The sequence below is a fragment of the Protopterus annectens genome, chromosome 9.part0, assembly GCF_019279795.1.
Source record: "Protopterus annectens isolate FY-2018-M chromosome 9.part0, PAN1.0, whole genome shotgun sequence".
NCBI lineage: Eukaryota > Metazoa > Chordata > Ceratodontiformes > Protopteridae > Protopterus > Protopterus annectens.
The window spans coordinates 1,747,414,838-1,747,435,526 of NC_056743.1; positions in this window are offsets into that span (position 1 = coordinate 1,747,414,838).

The following is a 20,689-nucleotide window of genomic DNA, read 5'->3' on the forward strand; positions in this document are numbered from 1 at the left end:
TGGTATTTTGGAGGAAGCGAAAGTTTATGGATAACGGAGGCATCAAAGCCCTGGAGCCACAGCTTCTAAAAGGCACCGAGGTTGGATCTGATAACCCAAAGGTTTACCCAGAAGAAAAGACGACAACATGGAACCATCATTATGGTGAGAACATAACTGTTGTTTTCTGTGCCTCCTTACTGCCATCAAAGCAATTTTTTTAACAATCCATTCATTAATCTGTCTACTGGGCTGGTAATGGCAGCTAGCCTCGACTTCTATAAAGTGTCACTTGCTGCAGTTAGATCGTTAGAAGATCCAGTATCTTAAACCTCTGATTACAGAATAAAATCAGGTAAAGTCACAGATGTTAGGACTATTTGGTACAAAACTTTCCTAGGCTGACCAATCTTGCCTGCAACACTATAACATACTATTAAGGCAGAATACCCCACTGACTTCCTACAAGGAAAGTTTGTTCACATCCTTTGTCTCTAGGCTGCTTTGACAGAGCTTGTGTCACAAATTTTATTTTTCAGAAAGCTTTTTAATATTCTTCTAGTTATCTTGCAAACTTAGATTTTGTTTGCATTTTCTGAAGGTTTCTTTTATCTTCACTTTTATTTTGCTGGAGTATGCTTATCTAGTCTAACCCAGTCACTGGGGATGCACAAGCCAGTGCATTTCTTTGTGCCGGTCCCAAGCCCAGATAAATGGGGAGGGTTGCTTCAGGAAGGGCATCCGGCGTAAAATTTTGCCAAATCATACATGCAGACAAAAGTACACATATACATACCGGATCGGTCGAGGTCTGGGTTAACAAGGACTGCCACCAGTACTGTTGGCCAACAGGGTGCTGGCGGAAGTTGGGCTACTGTTAGCCGAAGGAGGAGAAGAGGCAGAAGGCATGGCCGAAGGCAGGTAAAGGCTAGGACTGTGATAGTGAGGGTCGGAACTTTGAATGTTGGCAATATGACTGGTATAGGGAGAGAGCTAGCTGATATGATGGACTGAAGGAAGGTTGGTATATTGTGTGTGCAAGAGACCAGATGGAAGGGGAGCAAGGCCAGGTGTATCGGAGGCGGGTTCAAATTGTTTTATCATGGTGTGGATGGGAGGAGAAATGGCGTAGGCATTATCCTGAAGGAACAGTATGCTAAGAGTGTTTTGGAGGTGAAAAGAGTGTCGGATAGAGTGATGTTTATGAAGCTGGAAATTGATGGTGTAATGATGAATGTGCATATGCTCCACAATTTGGGTGTGCGATGGATGAGAAAGAAAAATTTTGGAGTGAGTTGGATGAAGTGGTGATGACTGTACCCAAGGGTGAGAGACTGGTGATTGGAGCAGATTTCAATGGGCATGTTGGTGAAGGGAACAGAGGGGATGAGGAAGTGATGGGTAGGTATGGTGTTAAGCAAAGGAATGCAGAAGGTCAGATGGTAGTGGATTTTGTGAAAAGGATGGACATGGCTGTGTTGAATACGTATTTTAACAAGTGGGAGGAGCATAGGGTGACATACAAGAATGGAGGAAGATGCACACAGGTGGATTATATCTTATGTAGAAGGGCCAGTGTGAAGGAGATTGGAGACTGTAAAGTGGTGGCAGGGGAAAGTGTAGTTAGGCAGCATAGGATGGTGGTTTGTAGGATGACACTGGTGATCAAGAAGAGGAGGATGAGTGTGAGGGCAGCACCAAGGATCAAATGGTGGAAATTGAAAAATGGTAATTGTGAGGTGATGTTCAGGGAAGAGTTAAGACAGGCACTGGGTGGCAGTGAAGAGTTACCGAATAGCTGGGTAACTACAGCAGAGCTAGTAAGCGACATGGCTAGAAAGGTGCTTGGTGTGACATCTGGAAAGAGGAAGGAGGACAAGGAGACCTGGTGGTGGAATGAAGAAGTACAGGAGAGTATACAGAGAAAGAGGTTGACGAAGAAGTGGGATTGTCAGAGAGATGAAAGTAGACAAGAGTATAAGGAGATGAGGTGCATGGCAAAGAGAGAGGTGGCGAAGGCTAAGGATAAGGCATATGACAAGTTGTATAAATAGTTGGACACTAAGGAGGGAGAAAAGGACCTGTACTGATTGGCTAGATAGAGGGACCGAGCTAGTAAAGATGTGCATCAGGTAAGGGTGATGAAGGATAATGTGGGAAATGTACTCACAAGCGATGAGAGTGGGTTGAGCAGATGGAAAGAGTACTTTGAGGGGCTGATGAATGAAGAGAATGAGAGGGAGAGAAGGTTGGATGATGTGTGGATAGTGAATCATGAAGTGCAGTGGATTAGCAAGGAGGAAGTAAGGATAGTTATGAAGAGAATGAAGAACGGAAAGGCTGTTGGTCCAGATGACATACCAGTGGAAGCATGGAGGTGTTTAGGTGAGATGGCAGTGGAGTTTTTAACTTGATTGTTTAGTGAAATCTTAGAAAGTGAGAGGATGCCTGAGGAATGGAGAAAAAGTGTTTTGGTACCGATTTTTAAGAATAAGGGTGATGTGCAGAGCTGCAGTAACTACAGAGGGATTAAATTGATCAGTCACAGCGTGAAGTTATGGGAAAAGAGTAGTGGAAGCTAGGTTAAGAAGGGAGGTGATGATTAGTGATCAGCAGTATGGTTTCATGCCAGGAAAGAGCACTACAGATGCAATGTTTGCTTTGAGAGTGTTGATGGAGAAGTACAGAAAATGTCAGAAGGAGTTGCATTGTGTCTTTGTGGATTTAGAGAAAGCATATGACAGGGTGCCTAGAGAGGAGTTGTGGTATTGTATGAGGAAGTCAGGAGTGTCAGAGAAGTATGTAAGAGTGGTACAGGATATGTACGAGGGTAATGTGACAGCGGTGAGGTCTGCGATGGGAGTGATGGATGCGTTTAAGGTAGAGGTGGGATTTCATCAAGGTTCAGCTCTGAGCCCTTTCTTATTTGTCATGGTGATGGACAGGTTGACAGACGAGATCAGACAGGAGTCCCTGTGGACTATGATGTTTACAGATGACATTGTGATCTGTAGTGAGAGTAGGGAACAGGTGGAGGAGACCCTGGAGAGGTGGAGATATGCTCTAGAGAGAAGAGGAATGAAGGTCAGCAGGACTAAGACAGAATATATGAGTGTGAATGAGAGGGAGGATAGAGGAATGGTGAGGATGCAGGGAGTAGAGGTGGCGAAGATGGATGAGTTTAAATACTTGGGATCAACAGTTCAGAGTAATGGTGAGTGTGGAAGAGAGGTGAAGAAGAGAGTAGAGGCAGGATGGAGTGGGTGGAGAAGAGTGTCAGTAGTGATTTGTGACAGACTAGTACCATTAAGAGTGAAAGAGAAGGTCTACAAGAGGGTAGTGAGACCAGCTATGTTATATGGGTTGGAGATAGTGGGATTGACAAAAAGGCAGGAGTCAGAGCTTGACGTGGCAGAGTTGAAGATGTTAAGATTTGCACTGGGTGTGACGAGGATGGACAGGATTAGGAATAAGTATATTAGAGGGTCAGCCCAGGTTGGAAGGTTTGGAGACAAAGCCAGAGAGGCAAGATTACATTGGTTTGGACATGTGCTGAGGATGGATGCAGAGTATATTGGGAAAAAGATGCCAAGGATGAAGCTGCTAGGTAACAGGAAAAGAGGAAGGCCTAAGATAATGTTTATGGATGTGGTGAGAGAGGACATGCAGGTGGTTGGTGTGACAGAGCAAGATGCAGAGGACAGGAAGAAATGGAAACAGTTGATCTGCTGTGGCGACCCCTGACTGGAGCAGCCGGAAGAAGATGCTTATCTAGTCTGTGTTTTATAGAGACCTTGGCCTTCTTAAGTGTAGTCATCGATTCTTCAAAAACATGTTCGTGTGGCAAGTATATCCTTCCCCCTTGCAGAAAAATGCTTTGTTTTGGACCCCCCCACGACACCCAAGTGTTCCCTCTGTAGTGGGTTTCAACTGAAGAAATTGCAGAAGGATCCATCTGCTCACCTCTTGTAAGTTTTTTCATCAGCAGTGTATAAACTGTCTGGAAGAGAGTCAGAAAACTGGAAAAAGTTCTGAGAATCCTCACAGAATAACACTGTTCTGAAACCTTACATAAGCTGAAGGAATTGCATTTCAGAATCCAAGATAATTTTGAACCTATGGTTATTGTTGATGACATTGTTTGTCAGTAAAGCTATGAATGTTAGACCCAGAACATTTTCTTAACAGGGGCCAGTACTTTAACCTACCCCAGTGACTGTTTATATTGGTGAAAATTCTCTTATTGTTAGCTGCATTTAAGAGAAGAGAAGGTTTTCACAAGTCATCTGAACTAATGGGTGTTATTGCTACCTGATTCGTCTGTATAGACATGCGTAGCATTGACACCTGTTGGGCCCTGGTCCAGCAGAAAGTACACAGTTATCAGTTTGGCTTTTCTTTTTCTGACAACCTTATTCCTCATATGCAGAGTGTAAAATGAGATGGAAGAGATCCATGGCGGAGGACAGGTACCAATGGTTGACACATGGTAAAAGGAGTTTGAGCTGGATGTGGCCATATAGGCAGTGATTTGTTGAAGGGGTGGGAAAGTAAAAAAAAAGGCTGGAAGAGTTTAGGAAGGATGGAAAAAAGGTCAGATTCATTATGGGCAATAAGGCAACCAACACTGACAGGGCTGGGATAATTGAACTGGAAGTGGAGGTGCTGCAGACTGGAGGGGTAAGGGTAAGGGGCAGGAAGCTAGATCCATTCTGTGGAGAGAGGAAAAAAAAGGGGAGGGGTTGGTGACTGCAGTCATCAAGTGGTACTAAGTGTCTTAGAAATGGAGAGGGGTGACCGGATTATAGCGAAATCTGAAGGGCTCAGAGTTGGCAAGACATGGGAGAAGGTAACAAAATGTGGTCACCAGGGCAGCAGTGAAGTGGATGTAAGCTGTGCTTGGTGGCACTAATGATCTGTCAGAGATGGCAGAGGTGGTAGCAAGCAGGCAAGTGACAGATGCAAGTGTAAAGGGTTAAATGTGGTATTCTCAAGTGTTACCTGTGCCTGCAGCCAGGGCACTGAGGAAGGACAGGCTTACGAAGCATAGCTGGCTGGTGCATTGGACAAGGAGGAAGGGTTTTGGGTAGGAGAATGGGGAGAAATCTGGCACAGAGCCCAATTCTCTTCCAGGGAAAAGCCCTATTTTATTTAATCCCAAAGGGGAAATCTGTGCTCAGAATTGTGAAGGTACACCTGAATGCCTTTAAACTGTGATAGAAATGTGTGTGGGGGTGTGTGATAAGGAATCTATGTACAAATGGGATAGTGCAGTGGTGCAAGAATGGGTAGTGACAATGCTGGTATCACATCATTGTGAGTCAGTGGCAAGGGAGGGGGATCATGGAAATGCTGAGTTACAAGCTGCTCAGGAATGAAATAAATCAAGATATGGAAGGGGAGCAGATATCTTCACAGAGGAGGGAATGGAATGTGGGGTCATAGAAGAACACTAGCTTCAAGGGAGCAAGGACTAGGTCAGGGTTGAACTCTATGATAAGTGCTTTGGTGAATAACATAAAGGAAGAAATGCTGGTGGGAGTGAGTGTTAGCTTCCGGAAATCTGAAAAGAAGACAAGCAGAGAATAGAGACTAAAAGGAATGGGATAGGAGAAAAGGATTAGACTTATGGGAGGAGTGAAATCTGTGAGAAGTCTGGAGTGAAATCTGTGAGGACTTCCTAGTTCCAGAGTAGTGTGAGAGTGGACAGAAGTCTTGGACCATGAGGGGTTCGATATGTTTAGGAATACACAAGAAAGTACTTTGCTTTGGTGGTGGCCTTAAGACATAGGGGTTAAGGATGTCCTGGTGAAGGCTTCTTTCATCAACAGTAATCATGAATCTGAAAGGAGAAGGCTAAGAAGAAAGATGGTGTGGAATTTTAGGGGACTGGATTATGATGAGCTGAGAAAGAGAGTCCAAGATGAGTTAGGGGGCTGGTGATATATTCAGGGATTAAACCTATGGGAGATGGTCAGGAATATGAAGTACTTAGGACTATGGACAATGGTTTGAGGAAGAAGCAAAAAGAGAAGGCAATGTGGTTATGCAGAAAGGCAAAGATAACAATTATGATAAAAATATGGAATGTGAGAGGTGGGAAGAAGGGTTGAGGAGGCGAAGGCCTCTAAAAGTGCAATAAAAGAGGTGAGAGCAGAAAATGCACAAACTGATGGGAGCAGACAAGGGGGGGGGGGTGCTGAAGCTTTTTGGGTACATAGAGGGAAAAAAAGAAGGGACGTACAGATTTAGCCAGGCTGATCAAAGATGGGAAGGAGATAATGGAGGACCGAATAAAATGAATAGTTTGTTCTCTATAAAGGAAAACAGTGGAAGGGTAGTATGCTGGGAGTGAAGGAGAGCAAAGTGGGGAGAGTAATAAACACCAGGACGATGATGAAAAAGCTTTATATAATGTTCATTAACAGGCTTAGTGGACAGGTCTGATGACCGCCTTCAGCCACGACCTGGGCCATTCAAGCAAATACAAATAAAAATTGTTTTGAAGAAAACATGATTCTAATTAATGTCATTCAACAATACATTATGACAGCACCACTCTATAGTAGACTGCTCCAGGGCATAGAGTTGTAGTCCGCATAGTATAGTTTCAGTCAGGATATAGTACTTAGGCAGTAGAATTAAAAGTAAGAAAAAATGTTTAAATATTCCCCATCATACTCTTTTAATGCTCATTTAACATATAACTGTATTAGGGAATCTGTCGAATGAAATCTATTTAGCATACAGGGGTAGCAGTGACAGTGCCATAAAGAATTTCCTAACATTTCTAAAGCAGTTATATTTGTTCCCATTAAGCAAATGGAAATACAGAGCCTTCTTTAAAAATGGGAAGGCTATCTGATTTCTTTAGCTAGAGTTCCAATCAGCATGAACATGTTTAGAGAAGGATCTTTTGCAGGTAGTAAGGGTAAAGGGAGGCCTAGCAATAAGGAGAGAGTTGGAACTGTGTAGAGAGTGGGAAGATTTTTTAATGCACAATTTATTAAGAAAATTAAGGCAATATTTTTGAGAGAGAAGTTTGAAGGTAAGTGTATTAAAGAGGATTGAAGTCCTGTCACTAACAGGAAGTCACTTGTCTTTGCTGACAGTGAGAGAATTATCATTTTTACTAGAAATGTTTGCATCTGATTATTTGGTTATCAGAATACTGCAGTTATGTGGCATTTTGGGATGAGCCAAGGGCAATATTTGGCAGTTCATATTTGAGCCTAGGAAGTAGTGCATTTGTTGCTATTGCAGTTTGGGCTTTGAGAAAGGTGAGAAATCCTGAAGCCAGGCTTCTCTGCAAGGATGCCAGTAAGAGCAGAGGGAAAGCTTCCCTGCTATGGCAGAATGCTATGCCCATCCCTGGGGAAGCTGCTGCTGCCATTAGTAACACAGCTGGCCCCATTTTACCTGTCAAAACAGAAAATGAAGCATGTAAGTACTCAAATCTCTGGACAGGAGTAGTTTACTGGGTCTGGCTCAGAATTTAATTCAGGCTATTGATCCTTCTTGTAAAGTAGTTTATGGTAAAAGAAAGAGGGATATTTCCTTTCCTGAAAAGATTCAAGATTCTGGTGAAGGGACAGATATAGGATTTTTCCCTCAGATTTCTGATTTAGACGCAGAAGAGAGCTCAGTTTCTGATTCTTCCTGTGAGGGCTTTCACTTACACTTGCTAGGATGTGCCATTGTTTTCAGTGGGAAAACAATGAGGTTTTTCAGTCTCTCAGAAAATACTTACTACAGAAGGATTTTCTGGAACCAAAACCCATTCCTCCTATTCTGTCTGCTTTAGAGGATGTGTGTGTCACTGCCTGCAGTTTTCCTGATAGTCAGCCAGTTGCCTCTAAAAAGGCAGAAAGGATGTATTAAGTCCCTCAGTTGTTTAAATGTTTATACAGTTCCCAAACCTGATCCAGCAGCTGAAGCTCTAGTTGATCCCACTGCTGCTAAGCAGTTAGTTAATTCTAATCCTATTCTTTTTGATAAGATTTGAAACATTATTGATAAGTATGGGAAAAAGTATATACATCTGCAACTTTGATTTTTCAGAATTTAGAGTTGTCTGGCTCATATTTTGAAGTTTTGTCTGACTAATTGTAAAAGTATGAGGAATGTTTTATCTGCAGTTTCTACTTGTAAATAAAAATCTGCTTTAAATAATTTAATGTCTCCTATTGCACAGATCTCTACTCATTGTTTGCATATGGCTCTATTGTAACTTCTTCCAGGGCTATGGCCACTGGTACTGTTTTGAGGACGTTTGCATGGCTGCATTCTCAGGAACTCCTAGATGATGTTAAAAATTAGATTTTAAATTTACCTCTGGATAAAGATTTAGTGTTTGGCCTCTGCTGTAGAGGTGATCAAAAAGTGTGATGAAGGAGTTAAGCTGGTTCAGGGAATCTCTAAGATTTTTCAGCCCTCTTTTTCCAAATTTTCTAAGGGAATTTCTAATTTCTCATTCAGTTTTAGCAAAAAGCAGAATAAAGAGTCTTAACGAAATACAGGTAAACAGAAGTTTAAGAAGAAATTGTAAGAAGGTCCCAAAAGAAACCTCAAACCTACCAGATCCAAGGACAGTCCAACAAGTCTGAATGACTGTTCAAAAACCTTGTGACCGCCTCCCACCCTGGCCCCTTTTTTCTTCCAGAATGTCTGAATCTTCATTTTTCTCTTTGGCAGCAGGTAGTTTCAAACAAATGTGTTCTGAAAATCTTTCATCAAGGAGACAGATGGCTTTGTGAGGAAATTCTTCCTTTCTTAGGGGTTCATTCCTCATCCTCCAGATCAGATTATTTTGTTTCCACTAGTTCTATATCACATGCTGTCCCAAAGAGTAATAGAACCAGTTCCTACTTCCCAAATGGGGAAGGGTTTTTATTCAGTCATGTTCCTAGTACCAAAGAAATAAAATACTTGTAGACCAGATCTGGATCTTTCATTCCTAAACCTGTTTGTAATAGTGTCCAAATTCAGATTGATGTCACTTCACAACCTGTTACATCTTCTTCCTCTTTCAAGTCTCCAGGAAGACTTAGAAGTTGCTTATCATCCCATCTCTAGTCATACAGACTTCAGACGTTTCTTAAGGTTTTGTGTGAATGGATCACATTATCACTTCTCTGCCTTATTCCTTTGGTTGTTCACAGTGTCTAGCTCCAGTTATAGCTCATTGCAGACTACAGAGAATCTGCATTTTACCATATTTAGAAGACTTGCTTATCTTTTTCAAAGTATCAAGAATCTTGGGTGAGAGATCTGTTACACAAGTTGGGCTTACAGGAGAACATTCAAAAGTCTTTCTTGACTCTTTCACACAGATTGTGTTCCTGGTATGTCAACTAGACAACTCAATTCAAAGAGCTTTTCTTCCACCAGAAAAAATAAGATCTATATCTAGATCTATTTCTGTGTTTTTTAACTCAGACTTTGGTCACTGTGAGAGAATACCTCCGGATTTTAGGTCTCATGATTTGTATGATTCTCACAATACCCCTCCAAATGAGAAAGATACAGTGGTGCTTGAAGTCTGTTTGGTCCCAGCACAAACTGTTGTCTTTTCTAATCCCGGCGCTGAGGTTTGTCAGAAGAGAAACCATTTGGTGGAAACAACAAATATCCTTAAATCCAGGTCTACCCTTCTCCCTTATTTAATAAATATATATGGTTTTTAGCCTTGTTGGTTGGTCATTTTTTGTATCTGTTGCATTTTACATTGTGTTTGACTGACTTTTAACCATGTTTTACATTTTGCTCTTTATCTTCCCTTTTCCCTCTCTTCCAAAGCAATTAGTTTCCACAGACACCTTAGATTTTGCTTGGGGAGCAGTTTCAGGAGGGAAAAAAGTGCTTGGTGTGTGGGACACAGCACATAAATATAAAAGAGATGCTTGCCCTGATCAAGGCACTCAACTCTCTGAATCATCTTTGGTCCCTGGGACCTTTTCAAGTTGTTCTAGACAATACCACAGTAATGTAGTACATTAACAAGCAAGGGAGAACCAGGTCATACTCCCTTTTCAGACTAGACACATTAGCTTGGGATATTGCTTCACAGCACAATCTCACTCTACAAGTATCCTACGTTCTGTCAGAGCAAAATTGTGTGTCAGACAAGCTGAACAGGACCTGGACAGGCCTACAGAAATGGAAACTTGATTGGAGGTCTTCCAAGATTTAATCCATCTGTGGGGAGTTCCTGAAGTAGACTTCTTTGCCCCTTATCAGAACAATCAACTGGCAAGATTTTGTTCCAGAACTCCATGCAAAAAGCCCTGGAAGATAGATTCATTTTCTTTTCCTTGGACAGGAATGTTCCTGTATACTTTTCTACTCTTTCCACTAATATCTAGGATACTTCTGAATATCCAGGAGGAGGTGAATATGGAGATGTAGTGCCTGAGATGGGTGGTTGGATGCACACTTTGGGACTGATGAAGGAATGAGGATTTAAGAACAGAATTCAAAGTAGCTGAAATTGCAGAAAAAGTCAAAGAGAACAGATTATGGTGGTTTGGGCATGTGGAGGAAAGCAGAAGACAATCTGGTAAAGAAGATTTAGGACAGACAGTAAGAAGGCAACAAGAAACGAGGGTGTCCAGCAAAGAAGTGGACAGATTGTGTGAGAGAAGACCTGCGACAGTCAAGCATGACTGTCGAAGAAGGTAGGAGAGTGACATTGAACAGGCAGAGATGGCAAGTGACACAACAACCCGACCCCATGTAGAAAATAGCAAAAGGGGGGGTTGATGATGATGATGGTGGTGATTCTGACTATTCAGAAGGAATCCCCCAAGATTGTTGTGGTGACTTCCTTATGGCCCAGGCAACTGTGTTTTTTTCTTCGTTAGCAGATAGACAGGGGTGATTATCACAAGCTTTATCACAAACTGGATCTACTTCACACAAAAACAGGGGTGTTTGACACATCCCAAACACAAGCGAGTTCAATTAGCTGCCTAGATGATGGGGTCTTAATTCCCTTTAGGCACCTGTTTACTGAGGACATGCAGCAGGTACTAATGGAGGCAAGAAAGCCTGCTACTGGGAAATCATATATTAGCAAACAGAAAAGGTTTTCTAGTTGGTGCCAACAACATAACCAGCACCCATTCAGGGCTAGTTGTTCTCTGGTTTTACAGTATTTGTGTGAGTTAGTATCCGCTGGCCTTTCTTACTCCTCCATCAAGGTTCATTTGTCATTTTATACCTAAAGTGGTATCAAGAGTTTACTTTAAGCCAAACTATCCATCTCCCCATTTTCTTTACTGAGCCTAAAAATGGAGAAAGGGTACTCCACTCCTTGGATATCCACAGTCAGCTCTGGTACTTTCTTGATGGAACTAAATCTTTCAGATCTTTGTATCAATTGTTCATTTCTTGTTAAGGTAAGAAGAAGGGACAACCTGCTTCAAAACAGGCTATTTCCAAATGTTTATCTAAGGCTATTATGTTTTGTTATACCCACCATAAAAAAATATTCCAGGCAGGGTCAAGGTTGAGGGGTTGGTAAGGAGTTGCTGGTATAATGGCCAATCTGTTTACCTTAAAACACATAAGGTACAGGGTTTGATTCTCATCTTTGAAGAGGAAAATGGCTACACTTAAATTGGCCCACAAGGGCAGTTCACCTAGTACTTAGCTAAAAACCCATTAACCATGTCCTTGTCATCTTCTATGGCTGGAGTCTAAAAGTATTCTAGAAGCTGCAACTTGGTCCTCAATATATACTTTTACAAAATATTATAACCTTGATTCCTATTCTTGGTCTAAATCAGGCTTTGCTAGGACAATTCTCCAGGGGTTCCTGGACTCTTCTCCTTCAAAGTCCCAAATATAATAAGCAAGGATAATCTTCTCATATATCTAAGGGCATGATGAACATACTACAGTTCTGTAAGTAAACTTACCATAACAGTAGATGTTTAAATGATCACTGCTGGAGTATCTGCTCCCTCCCTCCATCCCTCTTGTTTTTTTTTGTGTGCGCATGTTTATGCAAGGTATGGTTATTTATTTTTTGTTCTTCATAACATTGTGCTTTCAGGTCTCAGCCTCCCTCTCTCTCTGCTGGAAGTAAAGTTCTGAAGGGCTTGGCACCCAAATTTGTCTTCTAGTCAGCTCAGCATGAGATGTTTGGGCACCTGGAAGGTGTATATATATATATATATATATATATATATATATATATATATATATATAGGCTACTACAGCAGTGGTCATTCAAACATCTACTGCTTTGGTAAATTTACTTACACAGCTGTCCTTCCCTTTCTCTGTGAATAGCATTGAGACTTGCCATGACCAGCTACAACCTGCACAGCTGCTCATGTTTACAGTCAGCACCTGGAACACACAGTTATGCAGAGCGGGACGTCACATGGACAGAATTCATTCTCTTCAAGTCAAAGTCTCATCTCTTCTTGTATCTTCCAACAGTCACAGCTTAGCTCTTTCTTTAGGTATGAGGTCTCATGACAGCTGTCATACTCATGGATGTTCAACATTAGATCACGGCAATAGCCTAAGCTATTTGAGTTATATCCTGCCAGAGATATGACCAGCTGAGCCAGCTTTTCAAAGCTACAGGGCACCTTCCACATGCACTAACTGCCAAGAGCTCAACAGAGCTCCATATAAAAGGCTGTTAGAGCACCGAAAGCTTCAGAGTATCCTTGCTGCCAAAGTTTGCTCCTTCCGCAGGCTTTGTTCATCTAGGATTTACTATGAAATTAATTTTTCCTTTTTCTTTATGAAATTCCTGTACAGAAAATAAAATAAACAGAACTCCTTAACTTTCTATTAGTCAGAAGAGCAGGGATTATATGAAGTATGTTTGCTTTGGGAATTTCGTCTCGGCCTGAAAATTGCGATTGTGTGGAAAGGGTTGCTTTACATTTCCCTCCAAAAGACCTTTTTTCTGTAAGTTTATCTAAAATTGTTATTCAGTTGGGTCAGAATGAACCCATAATTTGATGTATTATGATTTGTCACAGCTGGATATGCCTCATACCGCAGCTGTTCCTCCTGTTTTATCTGCTTTAGAGAATTCCCTCACAGTTTGTGGTTAACTGTCAGTCAACCTCCTGCCCCTAGGAAGTCTAAAAGGTTATACAAGGTAGAACAGACTCACACATACTTGCTTTTTAACCCTAAAGCAGACCCTGCAGTGATTTCCCTGTCTAACACTGCTTCTGGTAGACAAATGGTTAAAGCTAATCCAATTTCCTCTGACAAGGATGGGAAAGCCTTTGACAAATTTGGGAAGAAAATGTATTAATCTACCACTTTAACATTCAAAATTTTAAACTGTCAGTTTCATGATAAAGTTTTTGCTTCAGCCTTTTGAGAACACGAAGAAAGCTAACTTTTAAACTTCCTCATTTGAGGTGAAAAATTCCTTGAATACTTCTTTTATTTCAGCTTTCCATTTAATTAAGCATGCATTAAAGTGTTCTTATGATACTACTGATACTGTATCCAAGGCTGCTGCTTCTGGGTCAGTCATGAGAAGATTTGCTTATTTATTTTCTCAGAATCTTCCTGAAGATATTAAAATTAAAAATTTAAATTCTCCCCTGCATAAGGAAGTTCTGTCTGGCATTTCTGCAGCTGAGGTATCTAGCTTAAGAGGTTTGAAGAGATGGGAAAAGTTGATTTAAGGGGTGACACAAATCTTCCAACCATTTGTTAAAGGCAAATCAATTTTTTTTCTTCCACCTCAGCTCCCTTTTTCAAAAAGTAAATTAAAGACAAAAAGTCAGAATAACTGTCACTGTGGCAAACTCTCTATCCCTTTCTCTGAATCTACGTCTTCCTTTGTGGCACCAGATTGTTTCAGAAAAATAGTTTCTGAAACTCATTCAGTGAGAATGCAATTGGCAATGGGAATCCCTGATTCCTTTCCATGGAATATCACCTTGCCCAGTAAACCAAATATCTCTCTTTCCCCCAGGGGGTCATAGAAGCAGTGGCCATCTGCCAAATGGGTAAGCTGTTCTATTTAAGGATTTTTCTGGTGCCAAAGAAAGAACGTATTTGCACTTGAAAGAATAATTTCCTTACTTATAGCCATTTGCTTTCCCAATATTTCTGATATAGTACTCTGTAGGGAATTTTTAAAATCTACCAACTCATCACACTCCTAAACCATATTTCCCATTTATCTCTTTCTTCTCCATCACATCTCCAACATTTGCTATCCACCTGAGGAAACATTCTTTGAAGTCTGTTTGGGATGTAAAATACCTCTGCAATCACTTCCAACCAAAGATCCCAATACTTTAAGACTTGGTTGAATACTTGGGAGCCATACATATGTCTTTCCATTGTTTTCTTGTAAATTGCATTTCCAGTCTGTGTTCCCAATCTTTTCTAATCTTCTCTGATTATTATAGTTATGAAGTATTTTATACACCCTACTAATTTTCTGTTTTTAACTGCTGCTTCTGTTCTAGATTCAGCTAAAATCTGTACCACAACAGTGCTTTCACTTAAACCCCCTTTATCTTTCTCTTTGCCTGTACTCAGACCAAGTTCTTGTAGAAAAGGCAGTCTCCAGCCTGCAATCCAATTGTCTTCTTGGACTCATCCCACTCTATAACCTTTCCTGCTTGAGTTATTTGCTCCCGATATCTTGGTTTCTTTGCCATTTTCTCCAGTAAATTCCAGCCCTATCTTGCCTATTTTCTACCCCTACTTACAGTCATCCATAATGGCAAAACCTCCTTTCTCCACTCTTGTATTGGCTTAGTTCCTACAATACTTTCTGCTGCTTTATGAATATAATATTCTGCATGGTTGTTATTATTCTCCTTAAAAATCTAAATTCAAAATCCCACACTCTCTGTCTCTATTTCTTGAACTCCCCCCTTGATTCATCATCATCCCTTTTGCACTTTGAATTATAATCTTCTGCTTGTGTTATGTATATCAGCCTTAACTGTGTAGCTCTAAAAATTCCTTCAAATCAGGTAAATCTAAACTACCTTATTCTATTGGAAGGATCATCTTATCCTACTTAACTCTTGACCTCTTTCCCTCCCAGAAAATTCCTTCAGTTCTTTATTAATTATTGCCCACAACGTCTCCTCTGGTTGATAAAAGTATGCCTGACCCATATAAAAGACTAAAAATAGTAACATCATTTTTACTGCTTGTATCTCGCTGTCCATATCCATAAATAAGAGTTTCCAGTTTCTCAGTTTTTGTATTCTCTTTTGTTTAGTCTCATCCCACATATTCTTGACTGCCGTAATAAAAGCCTTTTTAATCCATACTCATAAATACCTCATCTTATCATGTCCACATAAATATGGGTATTGCTGAACCAATTTGTGTGGGAGTACATAATTTACTGCTATACCCTTTGTTTTATCTTCATTCATTTTATATCCTGAAAAGACTTGAAACTGTCTCAAAATGTTCCAAAATACTGATATGTCCTTTTATGGATTTATCAGGTATTAAATAATATTATCTGCAAATAAAGCCAACTTTTCTTGATTACCATACCAGTTATATCATTGTATTTCTGAGTTCTTTATTTTTTTTGCCAATGGCTCTAAATATAAAGCAAATAAAGAGGAAAAAGGACATTCTACCTGGTTCCACTGTTAAAATGCAACTTACCTGAGAGGAACTCTCCTACTTTAAATCTTGCCTCCAATCCTTCAGATATCTGTCTAATTAACCTTATTATTGTATCAGGGAATGCAAATGCTTCCAATGCCCTAGTCATAAAATCACAGCTTACTTTGTCAAATGCTTTCTCTGCACCAAGACCCACCAAAAACAAAAGTATGTTTTTACATTATGATTACCTCTGGATCATCATTGTTCTATTAATGTCATATGCTTGCCTTCCCTCCACAAAACCACACCGATCTGTATCTATCAATCTTGGTAACACCTTTGCCATTATTTTAGCTAGTATAGACAAACACGTTATAATCATGGTTTAAAATTGAAATGGGTCTATATAAAACTGGGTCTAAAGTGTCTTTGCTATCTTTAACCACCGCAGCTTTCTTCCAAGATATTGGTGGTTCCTCTCCTTTTAAAATACTGTTAATCAAAATCTTCCAGATCTTTATCACTTTCTTCCCTCCTAATTTCCAAACTTCAACAAGAATACCATCTGTTCCCAGAGAATTTCCTGAAGATTGATTATATATCACTGTTTTTATCTCATCACCTCCTATCTTAACTGTTAGTTGTTGAGCCTTGTCTGCTTCTAACATTGGCATAATTAAGTATTCCATAAATATTTCCATTTGTACTCTTTCTTGACTTCCACATTTCTCTGCTTCGTCATACAATTTCCAGAATAGTTCTAAAACTTCTACAGGATCTCTGGTTATACCCTATCCCATGATGCTACGGGACTATTCCCCAGATCTTGTTTGCAGATAAAAAACATAATCATTACTTCTAAAGAGAGTAACATATCCAAAAAAGACTAAGAAGAGATTCAAAGGCTGATAACCAATGTGCCATTAAAGACCGCCCAATCCTCCAGGAGCAAAGATGTGGGAAGGAGGGTAGGATGCATGAATGAAGGTGAGATGGACAACAAACATGGAATGTTATGGTGAGTACATAACTTCTTAATGTTATGTTGTCCTATCACACCTTCATTTTTGCTGGTTGGGACAGCGTCCCTAGCACCTTCTTTCTTGGCTGGCTCAAGGGAAAATACTCTTCAGAACAGTGGACCCAAAAGAGGCCCTGTTCCTGGAAGCCAAACTGACTTTATAATGAGTGATAAAGGTATGAGGCCTTACCCATGTTACTGCTGCACAAATGGAATCCAAAGGTGGCCTCGCCTGGAAGGCAGATGAAGTTGAAATAGCTCTTGTTAAATGGCCTTTCACATTCCCTGGGAGTTGTCTGTTCTGGGAATTGTATGTATAGGTGATACAGTCTGAAAGCCACTTAGAAAGTGTGACCTTTGAAATTGGAACCCTTTCTTTTTGTCTGAAAAACACAAACAGCTGGTCTGACTTTCTGAAATCTTTTGTTCTATACAAATACATGTAGAAATGCAATAGTCTATGCACTTCCAACTGGTGTCATCTAAATTCTGCCTTGTTGCCATATTTTTGGGAAGAAAACTGGTAAGTCAATGGATTGATTTAGATTTGCATCTGAACACACTTTTGGTAGAAATGAAGGGTTAGTCCATACAGAAACTCTATCTTTGTGAAAAGTTATGTACGGAGGACGTATAGACAAAGCTTGAAGTTCAGACACTCATCTAGCAGACGTTATGGCCACCAATAGAGCTGTCTTCCATGACAAAACTTTATGTCACTTGATGAAGGGGGTAGAATCAGTAGAGATAAAATGAAATGTAAGTCTCATGACGCTGGAGGTTCTCTCACTGGAGGCCTTAATAAGAATGTACCTTTTAAAAATGCTTTACAAAGCCTGTGGGTCATGATCTTTAGTCCCATTGCCTTAATATGATAGTTAGCTATAGCAGCTAATTGATCTTGAATCATAGCTGCTGCCACACCCTCATTAAAAAGTATAGCCAGAAAATGTAACACTGCTGTGATGGGGAGGTAGTAAAGGGATCAATGTGGTTCTTGAATGCCCAGTGGGAAAATCTCTTCCATTTGCTAGAATATAATTTTCTGATTGATGCCTTATGAGAGGAAATCAGTATATGTCTAACTACAGGGGAGATATCATGGAGACTGGCTATTTGTGGAACTGGAACAGCCAAGCTGTCAATTTCAGGGTTTGTATCAATGGATGGAACGTCCCTGATGAATGAGTCAGAAGGTCTGGAACTGGGTCCAGAATCCATGGTTCCTCCTGGAGATGGGGCCACAGAAAAGGGAACCAAATCTGATGAGGTCAGTATGGTGCAATGAGTATTACTGTGCTTCTGAATGTGTTTGCTTTCTGAAGGACCTTCGGTATCAAGGGAAAGGTGTAAAGGAGACCCAGGGGCCAATTGTGTACAAGTGCATTCCTTGGTGACTGCCCTGGAGGGGGGAATCAGGGCAAAGTAGCTGCTGCATTTGGCATTCATGGACGTGGCAAAGAGATCACAGCAAGGCTGGCCCCACTGGTGGAAAATCTCTTCCACAACTTCCTGTTTTAGGGACCACTCGTGGAACGTCAGAAGAGCTCTGCTGAGTTTGTCCGCTATCATGGTGGATCTCCCCGGGATGTGCATTGCTGTCAGAAAGCATTGAGAAGAGACTGCCCATTACCATACCCTCTGTGCCTCTCAACATAGGGGGTAGGATTTGGTTCCTCCTTGTTTGTTTATGTACCACACTACTGACACGTTGTCTGTCTGAATTGCAATTGTTCCTATTGGAAGAGAATCCTGGAATGCTTGCAATGTGAAAAGCACCGCTCTCATCTCTAGGACATTGATATGCAAGTGGTTTTCATGTTCCTGCCAGTTGCCTTGGACAGTCCTTCCCAGATAATGCCCCCCACCCACCCTATCTGAGAAGTGTCAGTGGTCACTGTGGCTACTGGTTGTGGGAAGACAAATGGTCAGCCCATACCTCTCAACCACTTAGAGTAATAAATCTGGGCAAAGCCATGAGAAAGTGTACAAATAGGGCCAATTTTTAAATATTGCTCTTACAAACTTAGAAAGTTGATAGAATAACAGTTTTGCATTAGCATGAATTTTCTGAAGGATATGAAGTCTAAAACTCAAATGTCTGTCATTATTTTCTAACTTCAGTCTGTAATGTTTGACTACTAATTTGCCAGAACGCCACAATTTTATGAAAAAATGGACCAAAAATAAAAGGCAAAAATCTGGACATTCTGTGAAAATCTGTACAGTTGAGAGGTGTGGGTCGGCCTAAGGTCAATTGAGTTGATTGGAGCCACCAGCGCAGGTCCTTCTTGCAGGATTCAGTTATGATGATCTTCTGAGACAAAAGTAGATCCTGCATGGACCACTGGGAAAAAAGCAGCCATTGAAGAACTCTCATATTTAGATGAGCTGGAGGTAACAGAATTATTGCAGCTGCCATGGTACCCAGAACCTTCAAAACAATCTTTGCTTGTACTTTCCTTTTGGATAAGAGGTTCTTGATTTGGTGATGCAGGGTTTGAATCCTCTTGGGGGGAAGTTTGGCCAACATTTTTCTTGTTTCTAATTCTGCACCTATGAATGTGAGATGCTATGATGGCAACAAGGCAGATTTTTCAAATTTTACCATAATGCCTAGCTGAGAGCACAGATGAATGGTCTTGTCCCTCGTTTTCATTAGTAGTTGCTTGGTGGTAGTGGTTAGGCACCAGTTATCTAGGTATGGAAACACCCAGAATTCTAGATGTCTCAAGTGAGCCGTGACCACTGCCATGCATTTGGTGAACACTCTGGAGGCTGTAATGAGACCAAAGGGCAGGGCTCAAAACTGGTAGTGACTGGCTCCCAGCCAAAAGCACAAATGTCTCCTGGATCACCTGTCCATTTTTATGTGGTAATACGCATCCTGGAGATCTACTGAGCACATCCAATCGTCTTTTACCAGAAAGAGGAGTATCAACTGCAGTGTCACCATCCAGAACTTTGATTTCTTGACAGACTTGTTCAGTCTGCTGAGATCCAGAATGGGCCTTCAGTTCCCTGTCTTTTTTGGAACTAAAAAGAACCGTGAGTAAGTTCCAGATCCAATTTGGTCTGCGGGGACATTTTGGATGACTCTTTTTTTCTAGCAACTTTTGCACCTCTAGAGTTGCATAATCCCTGGGTGGAACATCTGAAACTGATTTTTTTCTAATGGGGGAGCAGAAAAGGGAATGTAATAACCTCTGGATATGATCATTTGTACCCATTTGTTTTTTGTGATTTCTAGCCAGGCCTTTGGGTACAATGATAAGTGACTCCCAACTGCCTCCAGAGACAGACAGGTGGGCCTCCTCTCAGGAGCACTGAAAGGGCTTTCCAAGGTAGGAGTCCTTGTCACCCTGATTCTGCGGACCCCCCTCTGCTGTGAGGTTGGCATCTTCTATTGTTACTTCCCCCTCTGCTCCTAGGGGAAGGATCACCACGTGCATCTGGGAAAGCTCTTTGGGACTTATGGAACCACATTTTCCCCCCCCTTCTGACCTTTGGGATAAGGTCTAGTGGGGAGGGAGAAACAGACTCCCATGGCAGACAGAGTCTTTCCCTCCTGTTCACACCTGGTTAAGGTCTCTTTAACTTTGGGCCTGAACAAAGACGAGCCATCAAGGAGGGCGTTAATAAAGGAAGACTTGAAGGGTTGTGTGAAATCGCATAAGCGCATCCAGGAATATCTCCTTAAGGAAATTCCTGTAACCACTGCCCTGCTCACTCCATCAGCCACATAAGAGATCAATCACATGGCGGAGTTTACCACAGAGTTTAAGGTGGAGAGCTGGGAGGAAACCTTATCTGAAACCCCTGCAGCTACAGTAACTTGAAGGGTATCTCCTAGCTCCTTCAGGAGATCCCTCTGTAGTCTCATGAAATGGGTTACGTAGTTCAGTGATCTAAGAATAAATGCCACTGAAGAAAACATATGCTTTCCATATCTGTCCATCGTTCAAGACTCTTTGTTCGGTGGATGAACAGATGAGGAAGTGTCTGACAATTCCTTCTTAATGGCTACCGCCACCACCATAGCATCTAATGGGACACCTTTGCTAAGGAACTCCTTTTCTGAAGGAGCTGTGATGAACTTATTTG